The sequence below is a fragment of the Temnothorax longispinosus genome, unplaced genomic scaffold (assembly GCF_030848805.1).
Source record: "Temnothorax longispinosus isolate EJ_2023e unplaced genomic scaffold, Tlon_JGU_v1 HiC_scaffold_315, whole genome shotgun sequence".
Taxonomy (NCBI): Eukaryota; Metazoa; Arthropoda; class Insecta; order Hymenoptera; family Formicidae; genus Temnothorax; species Temnothorax longispinosus.
This window is the reverse complement of record NW_027270138.1, coordinates 1-12,858: the sequence shown is the minus strand read 5'-3', so window position 1 is coordinate 12,858 and position 12,858 is coordinate 1. Positions and strand designations below refer to the sequence as shown.

Below are 12,858 nucleotides of genomic sequence, written 5' to 3'. Positions count from 1 at the left end.
TTATGCAATTATATATATCTATAGCGTAATATTCAATTTTGTTTTCTTTTTCACTTTTTTGACATATTTTACAAAAAATTTATGTACATTTCAGATAATAAAAATGGCCACGTTCAGGAGAACGTTTATTTTGCATTCTGTTTTGGAAGTTTTGTTCGCTAAGATTAGATTATACTTTTAGATTTAAAGAAATAGTTTTATCTTAGCAAAGAAAACTTTTAACAGTTGCGAAATAAATGTTTTACCGAATGCAGTCAATCACGCTAACACCAAACCGGATAAATGTTACATTTTTTATTACGGTTCCATATAGTATTTGAGGTTCTTCGGGACATATATGATGGGACGATGAGATGAAAATGATAGGAAATAAATATAAAATAATAAAATGTTTATTTTAGAATTGTTATAAATGTTATGTATTTAATGTAATTGTTAGAAATCGTTGAAAAATAAAAAAAAGTGAAATTTATATAATTGTTAAAAAAAAAGAAAAAAAAACGGATTGCCGTAAAACCGACGCGAACAAGATCCAACACCGCATCTAAAAAATTAAAAACATAACAAATAAATACAATGTTTTTATTACAAATAAAAAAATTATACCGTTATTTGTTTCGATTACAAACATTGCGGAAAAATAATCGTTCTACAGCCAAGAAAAGCACTTGATTTATTTCGCTTCTTTCAACCGAGTTTTCTCTCTATGAAGAATATTTTCTTTCATACCGATGGTTTGGAAATATCTCGACGCGAGTCAAGAATATTGCTCGGAGTGAATATAATTCTTACAAAGACTTTATACGGTATACGTTTGCGGTTGCGTACGAGCGTACCCCCCGTTTACTTGATCCGCAAATATGTCAGAGTCGTTGCGAAAAAGACAAAGTGCTTTTCTTTGCTGTAAAAAAATTTTTGTGTGTAAGATATCGCGATCTGTAATAATTTGACACGTAGCCATGTTGCGTAGAGTGGTCAACAACTTTACCTACCCTTTTTTTTAATAAGGCGGCATATAATGGAAAGACGGCGCCGTCCCCGGCACGTATCTGGCGCCCGGCGGGAAGTAACCTGGCGGCGCGGTAACGCCCGGTGGGAAGTACCTTGGCGGCGGCGCGGTAGCGCCCGGCGGAAAGTACCCTGGCGGCGCGGTAGCGCCCGGCGGAAAGTACCCTGATGGCGGCGCGACGAGTGGTGGCGTCGGGGGTAGGTATGCCGGAGGGGCCGGAGCCGGGGCCGGGGCATAATATTGCGCCGACGGCGGCGCAGCAGGTGGCATCATCGGCACATAATACACCGTCGTCGACGACGGCGCAGTGGACGCCGTCGGTTGGGATCCGCCTGACGGAGGCGGCGCCTGCGACGTCGATGGCTGCTGCTGCTGCTGCTGCTGCTGCTGCTGGTCGCCCTGAAGTTGACCGGGTATTTTTACTACCGTAAAAATACCTCGGTCTCCTCGGAATCGTTTGCGCCTTTTCGTTGCGCTTGATTGTCTGAAAAAATTTTTAAATTAATTTATTGAAACAAATTAAATAAATTTAAGTGCTCTCCCCCCTTCGCGCTGTGGAGAATTAATATTTTTAACTGTTAACGTACTCTGCGCCTCTTCCGTGGCCTCTCAGTGGGATCATCCCACTGAGTGTGCCTGCACATAGTTCCAGGCTTCGGCGACGCAGCCCAAGTCTTGGACGTCGGCTGCGACGTCCTTATTACCGCCGGTCTCACGATGGTCGTCGACGTCGGTGATGTCTCCCACTGCGTGTGCCTGCACACCATTACCGGCTTTGTCGCAGCCGACGTCTTTACCGCCGGTGTCGTCGAGGTGGTCGTCGACGACGTCGTTGGACCCTCCCACTGGCACACTATTGCCGAAGTCGGCGTCGCAACCCAAGGCAACGGCGTCGCAGCCGACGTCGTTGCCGCCGATGTTGTTACCCGCGGTGTCGTCGCGGTGATCGTCGACGTCGTTGCCGCCGGTTTCGTCGACGACGAAGATTTGCTTTCGGCCGAACCCATTATTCAATATAATTAGCGATGCGAATCTCGCGGCTGGCCGTTTTCGCGGTGTGGCTACTTGTGGTGGTTACACGTAGGCGCGCACTGTCCCCAAGCGCGCGCTATCCCCACCCTTTCCTACCGCGGGCCAGGCGCTCGCGTCGCGTGTCGCTGTCGATCGATCCCCGATACACGTGTGCGTACTACACCTTAAGGAAATGGAAAAGTTTTCTTATGCTTACGTATTACGCGTTGTGCAAAAGCCCGTCCGCCCGCTTTTTTACACTGCAATCTATAGTTACACTAGCGTTCGTACTACAACTATATATATGAATGTTACTAAACCAGCGATTAATCTCGCGCCGTGTAATCTCAGTCATTCGTTCGAAAGTAAAAGATACGTGTAAATAATTTCAGAAAATTGAAATATTTATTCAAAGTACGCGATACGTATAATGTAAATATGCCCAGATTGTTAAAACCGAAATGTACGATAAATTGTTATGCAAACTTGTCGAATGAATTTTTAACGATTGGCGTTACTGCGTCGACAAAACGCGGAATAAGATTTATTGTTACGACTGTAAAATTTGAAAATACATCGTCAAAATATAAATATCTCGACAGACTTGTACAACATTTGGTATAAATACAGAAAACCACGTGCATTTTTGTCCAAAATTGAACGTCTAACTTTGATGTACAACGTTTCTTTGTAAAAAAATTGATATTAATTTCGACAGACTTTCGCGTAGGTTGAAATGTAATTTGCCAAGATTTGACGAGACTGTCGAAGCATTTTTAAATTTGACGAGATTCGACAAGCTCGAGTTATTTTCCAATAGACCGACGTTTATCAAATTTATAGCTAATGTTTACGAAATTGCAAAAACTTTATTAAATTTGAAATTGCGATTGACGATGCGTACGCCATGTCTGTCTATCTCTCTTTCTCTCTCTCTCTCTCTGTCTCTCTGTCCCTAAGGTCCTCCTAGGGTATGTCACTAGGGCGCTGCACGCGTGTCGCGTTCGGAAACGCATCGCAGCGAGGGCGGCCTCTTCATGTTCGTTTGCGACCTTCTCTACGTTTGAACGACGTGGATGACAGTGATCTCTCCGTCGCGACCGCTACACAGAGTGTATACGTACGTCAGAGCGATCGTTGACTTATGCGTATTTTCTCTCCGTCGAGTTTCACGCATACGGTTCTACGCGAGCTGTGATAAGGGTTATAGTGATTCGATTATCTGTGGATGTTAAAATTAACAGTGTTTTTTCGTGTGTGCAGAACGTAAGAATAATTGGATCGTGCCGAGAGCGAGTGCGCGCGGTTCACCGTTCAACGCGAACGGGGTGTGCCTTCGCCCTGCCGCGCGGTACCATACACGGATAAAACGTCAAGGAGATCCACGCAGAGAGACGTCGAGGAGATTTGCAAAAAAATTAAGGAAGAGAAGCAACACAACCACATAAACGGCAAGTAATTTTATAATTTGCATGGTATTTGTCGTTCGCCATTTCATACGTCGCCCTGCCCCGGCACTGGTACGTGTTAAAAACGTCATTATGACGTGTTAACTCGTGACACGTTACGTTACAACGACGTCTCAATTGGTGTTTGAAACGTAATTGCCACCTTGCTGTGACGTAAGTAACAGCCAAATTCTTGGTGACAGAAACGTTGTAGTGACGTGTATTTGCGACTTTATGCGACGGGTTGAGCACCTATTTGCAACCTAAAAATAATCAATCGGTTTTGAGAAATTAAGATTAGTTTTCATTGTATTACATATGTTAACGGTATATAGTTTTATATATTGGACAAAATGTGTGTGTGTGTGTGTGTGTGTGTGTGTGTGTGTGTGTGTGTACATACATACATATACATATATACTTATGTACATATAGAACATTAATTGAAATAGAAATAAAAATTAGTACAACAGAGACCCACGGAAAAGAGCATGTTGCAATTATATTAATAACTATTTTGATCGTAACATAGTCAATTGAAACACTCAAACAATTTGTATGTATGTAATAAATTATCACATTAGAAAAATTCCACATAAAAAAAAATAAATTTTTTATTGACTTTTAAACTTACTCAGATTTTTTTTGTGCTCTTTGCTTTTGCACGTTTTAACCATTCTGCAGCAACGGAAGAAATTTGCTCACACAAAATTTTCGATATCTGCAAATTTTGAAATGCAGCCTTATATATATGTCTTTGTCCTAACCAGCTGTACTTTTGAGCCTTTTCGTCAGTTATAAGATAGGTAATGTAAAATATTATTGCGGATTGTTTTTTTTAATATCTGCACTGGTAACTTGTGTCAGACTTGTTTTCTACAAAAAATAGAAATAAAGTTATTTTAATATACATATAGTGTATATTGAATAATGTAGATTCAGTAGATGCAGAATTTTAAATGCAGAATTATTCTTAATCGTGCTTTCCACTTTTTTAACGCTAGCTGCAGTTTCTATAGGAAAAACTTCAAGTGTATTGCATTCATCCAAAACAGATTAAACTTTTAAAGATTCACAATTTTTTTCCAAAATATCTAGCCTTTGAATGACTTGTCGAATTAAAGAAGTGAGACCGTTCATATATATCTTCAAATTTTCCACTATTCTCAAAATTTGATTTCGTGATTAATTTCTTAAATAATAATAGTTACGTCAAAACTTGTTTACAAATTGATATTAAATATAAAGAAATGTTACATTTTCTCTTACCGTTATTATTACAAGACGATACTGAAATGGGAAAATCTTTAAATCGATAGTTGAATAATTTTGAGAAAGAGTGCTGAAATGGGAAAATCTTAAAAACGATAGTTAGAAGAATTTTGAGAAAGAGTGCTGAAATGGGAAAATCTTAAAGACGATAGTTAGAATAATTTTGAGAAAGAGTGCTGAAATGGGAAAATCTTAAAAACGATAATTAGAATAATTTTTGGAAAGAGTACTGAAATAAGAAAATCTGAAAATCGATAGTTACAATAATTTTCAGAAAGAGTACTGAAATGGGAAAATCTTGAAATCGATAGTTAGAATAATTTTGAGAAACAGTGGTGAAATGGTAAAATCTCTAGTTTGATTCAAATTGATACGATATTGTAATTGTATGAACGTATAAAGCGATTGTACGCTCCTCGCCGAAAAATTGGAGGAACGCTTAAATTATCTTAAAAAATAGGCAAAATTGAAGCAGCTGTATTTTCGTTAAAAATGAACGAAATTTAAGTTTTAAAAAAGGGTTTTGAAGCTTGAAATCTCTACTTTCGGAAGATCGCTCGTTTCTTTTAGTTTCTTTGAGTTTGCTAATTTTTACATATAGAAACCACGAGCTGGACAATGTTCTGTGTGTAAAAATTGCCAAACTCACGGAAACTGAAAGAAAATAGTCATCTTCTGAAAGTAGAGATTTCAAGCTTCGAAACCCTTTTTTAAAACTTAAATTTCGTTCATTTTTAACGAAGATACAGCTACTCAAATTTTGCCTAGTTTTTAAGATAATTTAAGTGTTTCTCAATTTTGTTGGTGAGGAGTGTATATATATTAAACTCATAAATGCCTGGTTAATTATATTGAAAAAACAATTGCTCGTTTACCTTAAATCTATTGATCGAGACGAGTTGATTACTTAATTGCAATATTTTAAAACTTTCTATTTTAAAATTTTCTATATTTTAAAAATATCTTTTGTGACTACAAATTCACAATTGTATCGCGTTAAATTGCATTTTAATTGAAATTATTTCTTTTTACAGACTTGCCGCAGTCGTTACCGCGAGGCGTCGTACGCGCGGATCGAGTGACTCGTGTCTTTTTTTTTTTTTTTTTTCGATAGTGCTTCCAAGTGCACTTTTGTGTCGAACGCTTTAGTGGACACACGCGAGTCTAGAGTGCGCGAAAAATGTCCGACGCCGAACATTCCCCGACCCCCCCGGAGGTTTGCGTCATCGGCGAGACGCAGGCGGTCGTCGACGACGTTCCTTCGACATCAACGACGGCGAGCGACCGGGATCCTCCTCCGCCGCCGTCTCGTTCGAGAATAGTGTCGATATTGACCGTTCCAGCCGACCCTCTGCTTCTCGGTTACTCACGTTCTCCGAGATCCGCAAGGGTGAAGCTCGAAATGGTGCGAAAGGCCCTGGCGTTGTTGAAACAACAATGTCCCAAGGTATCCGTCGTACACCGAGATGCTACACCGCCGCCGCCGCCGCCGCCGCCGCCGGTCAATGTCCGCGTCAACGACGACGTGTGCGTCCTCCTGTCCAGCGACTCCAAAATGGAGATTGAGGAGACATGCGACGATATGTCTCCTCTAGTATTTTCGGATGACAAAGAGGAAGACGGTGATTCGATTATCACCATTTCGGACGAGGAGGAAGAAGCCGCTGCTGCTCCTGCCGCTCCTGCTGCTGGTGGTGATGCTGATGCTGCTGTGCTGACACCATCACCGCCGCCGCCGCCGCCATTGCCGCAACTGTCGACGATCGAGATAAGCGATTCGGACTCGCCCACCTCGACCCCGTCGTCTACCAGGAGGAAACGCTCCACCGCGCGGAACGCCCATGATGGAGCTTTTCCGGGAACGTCCAGCGGCAGTCGTCACGCGACAACAACTGCGCCGCCGACTAGTTGAGTTGGCGAAAGGTAAACACAGCCCAGGTTTCGGTGCGGAGCACCGCCACACGTTGGAGCGGGTAAGAGAATTGTGCAGCGATTTAAAATTGCGTTATAAGGATAAAGCGTGCACAAGTGAGGACACGCGCGAGTGATATCGTTGCCTGTCACTTTGTTTCTTATGGAGGACAATCCTGTGAAACGATATTTTTCACATATTTCAAAAATATTCGACGAAACGAAATGCATACGTGTACAGACATATATATATATATATAATGTTGTATATTTACATATATATATATATATATATATATATATATATATGCAATATGTCACAAAGGGACAGAATTTGCATGATTTTCTTTTTCATATAAAATAAATAAAACCCGAAAACCCCAAACGGTCAGGTTTACCGCTGAGGTTGAAGCACGAAATACGGATATCGAGGTTTAATTTAGCAAAAGTACTCTGTATTTATATATCGCACACGCGTCGGTCTGGGCGGGCGCAAACCGCGAGAGCCGACGAACTAAAAATACATAAACGTTACAACTAAACTCGAATCTTAATTAATCAATGTTCATACAATGAGATCTCACAGCAGAAACGAAATTTATATCGTTTTGATACAAAAATATATCTCTCTAATACTACTTACACCACACTAATGCGGCTCGCGCGTGACTTAAACGGTAAAAAGTATAAAATATCGTGCACGCTGCTGTATACGCGTGTCGCGAAACCGTGCGGGAACTGCGCGGGTCCGCGATTATTCCTATGCCTTTCACACTTAAGAGCAGTCTATCAAACGGACGCTCTCGCCAAGGTAGCGAGCGTACGAAAATCCTCCAGGGATAAATAAAAGATAAAAAAGAGAGACAGAAACAAGGGGGCGGAGGAGAGAGAAAACAAACGAGTATAAAATTAAGAAATATTAAATATCTCTGCGCGTTAAAAAACTAATGAACGTCGCTTAACGTGTTATTTGTACATTTTGTGCTAAATTCGACGGCGTGTCTCGCTTTTTTTCTTAATCATGCCGGCGTACCGGTGCGAACAAAAATTAAAATATAAATTTATAATAAAAAAAATGAAAAAAAAAAAAGAAAAGATCGCAATACCGTAACAAATAAAACACTCGTCTCTTGATCACGCATAACAAACATCGCCCGTTGGACGAATCGCAAAATCTTATTCTAATACGTCTACCCTATAAAATTATCGCAAAAAGAAAAATCGACGTTCGTCACTCGCGTTACTTATAACAATATTACTTGTTCGTCATCCGCGACCGTTATGGCAACAAAAAAAAAGAAAAGAATCCACGATCACCCGTTCGGCCGAGGCTGGTAAAACGGGCGACAGTCTGACGGGGCGCGGAGACGGCCGCGAAAAGTACTCCCGGCTTTATGCGGCGCGTAAAAGAGAGGTCGAAATGTGTCTCTCGGCGGGCATCGTTGATGCCCCGTAAATCGGTATCTCAATGGTCGTGTAATTTGTGGACGGCGCGTAACGAGACATACGCAATTTTACTTCGCATATAGACGGTTTGAATATAAATTCAACAGCGTAGGCACTTTCTCTCGACCTATTTCTTTCTTGGCGAGAATTCCCGTTCCTCCACAGATCATCTTCAACGTCACGTTGTTGGTTCAACCGCTACAAACGTCTTTGGCAACCTCAAGAGCGGAGTCCGTAATATTCCTACATCCGGAGAGATCCAACAATTGTAATTCAGGCGAGGATCGGATGAGCGTTGTCATGGCCCGATCGCTAAATAGACATCTTCGGCACTGAAATTCTTTTAAGCCACGCACGTTTTCCAAGCCATCGTCGGTAAGTAGACGCGTATAACTGACGACTAATTTTTCGAGTCTTACCAACGTAGCAATAGCCGTTAATCCGACATCGGTCACGTAGTAGCAACCTGTTGGATATAAAAGAATAATTTTAAAATAGGATAAAAAAGTGGCAAATATACATATATATATACACACACACACACACACACACACACACACAATTGTAATTTACCCGAAATGTCTACGTTGGTAAGTTGCTGACAATGTTGTACTAAATCGATGAGGAAATGGTCCGATACCTTAGGATTGTGCGTGATTTTTAAAACTTGCAGATCGACAAGGTGAATTACATGCGACATATCCGTCGTTTGTGCGAAAGGAAAGTATCCGTTGAGCTCCAATGTTGTCAGACTTTTGCAATGCTGACCGACAACTTGAAACGTGCCTTCAGCTATACGGTGACATTTCCTTATCGCTAGATGTTTCAAATTTTCGAGCTTCTTCAGTGCCTGTAACAGACGTGACAATATCGGATGTATCACCGATCGAAAAGTTAAAAGTGAAAAGTGAACAACAATCTATATTTACCGTTGAAAGGTGAGTGTCCCCAAGACAGTAGCAACGGTCCAATATAATTGTACGCATAGTTTGCGCTGGCAAGCGCGATAAGCATTTGCCCGAAATGCAATTTCCCGTTATCGCGAGATATTCAAAGTTTTCATTTAGCGCAAACAGACGCTTTAACTCGCTGTCGCATTTGGACGTAACTGATCCTAAATGAAACTCGGTTATGTTTCTACAACGTTTTCCCAATGCACGTATATCTGACGCGGAAACTGTAAGCGCGGTAACGTCGATATTCGGGTTCTAGGAAGAAATCTCCCCGGAAAAATCCTCCCCGGAAATAAGTTCCGGGGAAAATCTCCCCGGAAAAAATCTCCCCCGGAAAAAATCTCCCCCGGAAAAAATCTCCCCCGGAAGAAATCTCCCCCGGAAAAAATCTCCCCACCCAGAATTTCAGTACTACTGTATTTCACACAACTGAGCACACAACTCACACTCCTGACGCTGCAGCAGTTGAGACAAAGCGCGTTGTTGCAAAATTACGGAAGAAAGCGGTGACAAGCAAGGAAGCATCATCGTCGTTAGTGGCCGTGGAAAGTGTATGCGTGAACTATTTCGGGACTACCGCACCTCCCCCGAAAGCACGGGGGGGTGTGCGTGAACCTCGTTTCGCGTGGACAGTGTATGCGTGGAGGCAGTAGGTTCCGCCCCCCTGCGGGGGGCTCCACTATCATTTAAACTATACACATAGTGTGCCTTGCAAAGTACGTGCGTGGGCTTTTCACACGTGGAAAGTTGTAAACCCATGTGGCACCTCGGTTTTTGCTGGGCACGAAAATTTTTTCCGGGGGAGATATTTTCCGGGGGAAATATTTTCCGGGGGAGATTTTTTCCGGGGGAGATATTTTCCGGGGAAGATTTTTTCCGGGGGAGATTTTTTGATGGGGAGATTTTTTCCGGAAAGATTTTTTCCGGAAACTGATTTCCGGGAGATTTTTTCCGGGGAATAAAACGTCGGTTACGGATATTCGTTAGATTAGGACAAAGTTGCCCGATAACGGTCAACGTGTCTTCGGTCAAAGAATTATTCGGGTCATTTAGGTTTATTCGCGTTAAGAATTTGCCACATTTAAGCAATATTTTGCGAAGTACAACCGTAGGGATGGTATGGGTGTACGCGATACCCCACGTAGATGGCGAGAGATCCAACGTCTTGGTAGTATGCCATGAATGTTTGATTAAATATCTCCAGCGCTTGCAAACTGTAAATTAATATAGTAGGGGGATAATGTACCAGGTCGCGATATGTATAAAATGTTCGACGCACCATGCGTTTGAATAAGATCTATATACTCGCCTATCTCTATGCGGACTCTATCTACAATTGGCAAAAACAGGAAGATATGTTTCAAGCAATGATCATTCAGCATATGGATTGATACATTTTCGGTGTCATTCGGCAGATGATACTTGTGAACGTATTGTTCCGTGCTGACTTTGTTTCGCCAGTTTCGGTCGAGTCCCCATTTCCCATCGTGTACAATAATGTCTGCTCCGTACTGTCAGGTTGATACCAAGAATATGCGGGCCTCACCGTTAAATATCTGTCGTGCAACGTTATGCGGTTCCTACTCCCGTCTCGCATCGCTCTGCGACAAACAATTGAACTTACAAACAACCATATCTCGTTGGTCAGTAATTCGAGTAGCGTATATAGCCGTAGCCTCCTTAATTGAAACTTACGTCGCTGCATCTGCCGCTTTGGTAAACGTGACGAACACACAGTTATTTATCCCCCGATTTCTGTAAACCAAACGACAAGCGTGGACGTTTCCGTACGTTGAAAAGCACGTGCGTAAATGGTTCTTATTTGTCTGGAATAAATAATGTTTGTCAGACAAACAAACAGATGGACGCCGGATAGTCGCCGGACAAATGTAATGGAATTATATATATATGAGATTTGTGGCATAAAAATTGAGAGAAACAAAGACAAGATACAAACCTCCTGAGCCAAATTGCTGACGAATAATTTTCGTATCGGTACGCCGTCAATCATTTCCAAACGTAGGCAATCTGAGCGAAAGGACAGAGAGATGAGACACAGTAGTAGAAGACAGACGTGATTCAGCCGTCAAGTTTTCGTTCAAGATGCAAAACGAATATGAATATATTGATGCAAACGTAATCAGGCAGCTTACCGTCCGATACTATTACGCTTTCGGCACAATCCAATTCCGAATTATCGTCCATCGTTGATATTTCTATCTCGCCAAAAGCCTTGTTTCTTTACTTGGATGATTTTATTCGCTTCTATGAATTCTTCTTCGCACTGAGTCGCACGAGATTCCGAACGTGGTCACGTGTTACGCGCAAAGTGGAAAATTCAATCCTCGTGGGTCCTCCACCCTCCTTAAGGCAGTCGCACAACAAACGCGTGGCATAGGCTGCATAAGCGTAGGCGTGTAAGACCGCTCGACCGATGAGCATGTTATGTCGAATCAATATGGCGACTTTATGCCGGATGCTCATTGGTTTAGCGATCTTACGTTACGCTAATGCTACGAGCTATGCACGTTTGTGTGCACGCAATTGGCCTTTAGATATCCCCGTAAACGAGGGGAAACGCCGCGTGCGACAGTGGTGCGTGGACCAATCGTAAGGCTGCCGCAAATCGCCTGCGGCGAATTGAAGTGATTGGTCAACGCGCACACTCTGCCGCATGGCGTGTTTTCCCGCGTCTATGGAGTCTCGGCGGAAGACTGATAAATTTTTATGCAAACTTGTCGAATAAATACAAATAATAATAATAATAAAGTTACCGTGGAAAAACACCGAATATATGATTTGTTACGAGTAAAAATACGAGCAAATTTATCGCAACGTTATAACGTTGGTCTTGAAATATTTATAAATGTTGTCGTACGCGAACGTTCTTTCGACACGTACTTGTAAATTGAGTTGAAATAAATCAAGTTGCCTCGCGCAACTACGTGCGCGATCTGTACGCGATGTAATAAAAGTGTGCGCGCACACTTTTGTCCGCGCGATGTAAAACGTGCGACTGTTTTTAAAAAATTGGCGAGTACTTTGTCGAAATTGAAATTTCTTTCGACAGACTTGTGCGTTTGGTATAAAAACGGTTCGTCGCTTGACGAATGTATACGCGCAATGTGTACGATAGAAATTATACGCGTGCGTTTTTGTCCAAAATTTAACGTCTGACTTTGAAACGTAACGTTTTGTTCGTCTACGTTGATATTTCTTTCGACAGACTTTTCTAACTTTATCTAATTCGATTAAATTTGACGAGACTGCGAAAGCGTGTTTAAATTTCACGAGCTTAAGCTGTTTTCCACTAGATTTGACAAGCTTCCCTTATAGAAATTAAATACCGTAAGTGATTTTTTGGCTAGTAATTAATCACTTAAAAGCACTGTTAATAGTGCTTTTAATAGTGCTTTTAAATGATTAATCACTAGCCAATGAATCACTTACGGTATTAAATTTCTATAAGGGTTGAGCAGCCATTGTCCAATAGACACGGAGATATAGATCAACGCGGGCGCGTTCGGTTATCGCTTCTGTTTTTAAGTTTAAACGATCGTATTGCGTTTTCTTTTCGCACGTGTATCAAATTTGCCAACGTTTGCGAGACTGCGAAATTATTTTTTAATTTTACGAGCTGTAACCGTTTTCAACGACCGCGACAGGCGTGTTCGGTTCGCTTCGAACAAGTTTAAACTATATTCGTAAATAGCGATTGACGCTGCGTACGCCGTGTCTGTCTCTCTCTCTCTCTCTCTCTCTCTCTCTCTCTGTCCCTAGGGTCCCCCTAGGGTATGTCACTACTAGT

General features: G+C 41.8%; 1 pseudogene; it reads right to left on the bottom strand.

Moving 5' to 3' along the window:
• Positions 1-7,227: 7,227 nt before the first annotated feature.
• LOC139824287 (putative RNA-binding protein EEED8.10) lies at positions 7,228-11,255 on the bottom strand (annotated as a pseudogene).
• Positions 11,256-12,858: the final 1,603 nt, after the last annotated feature.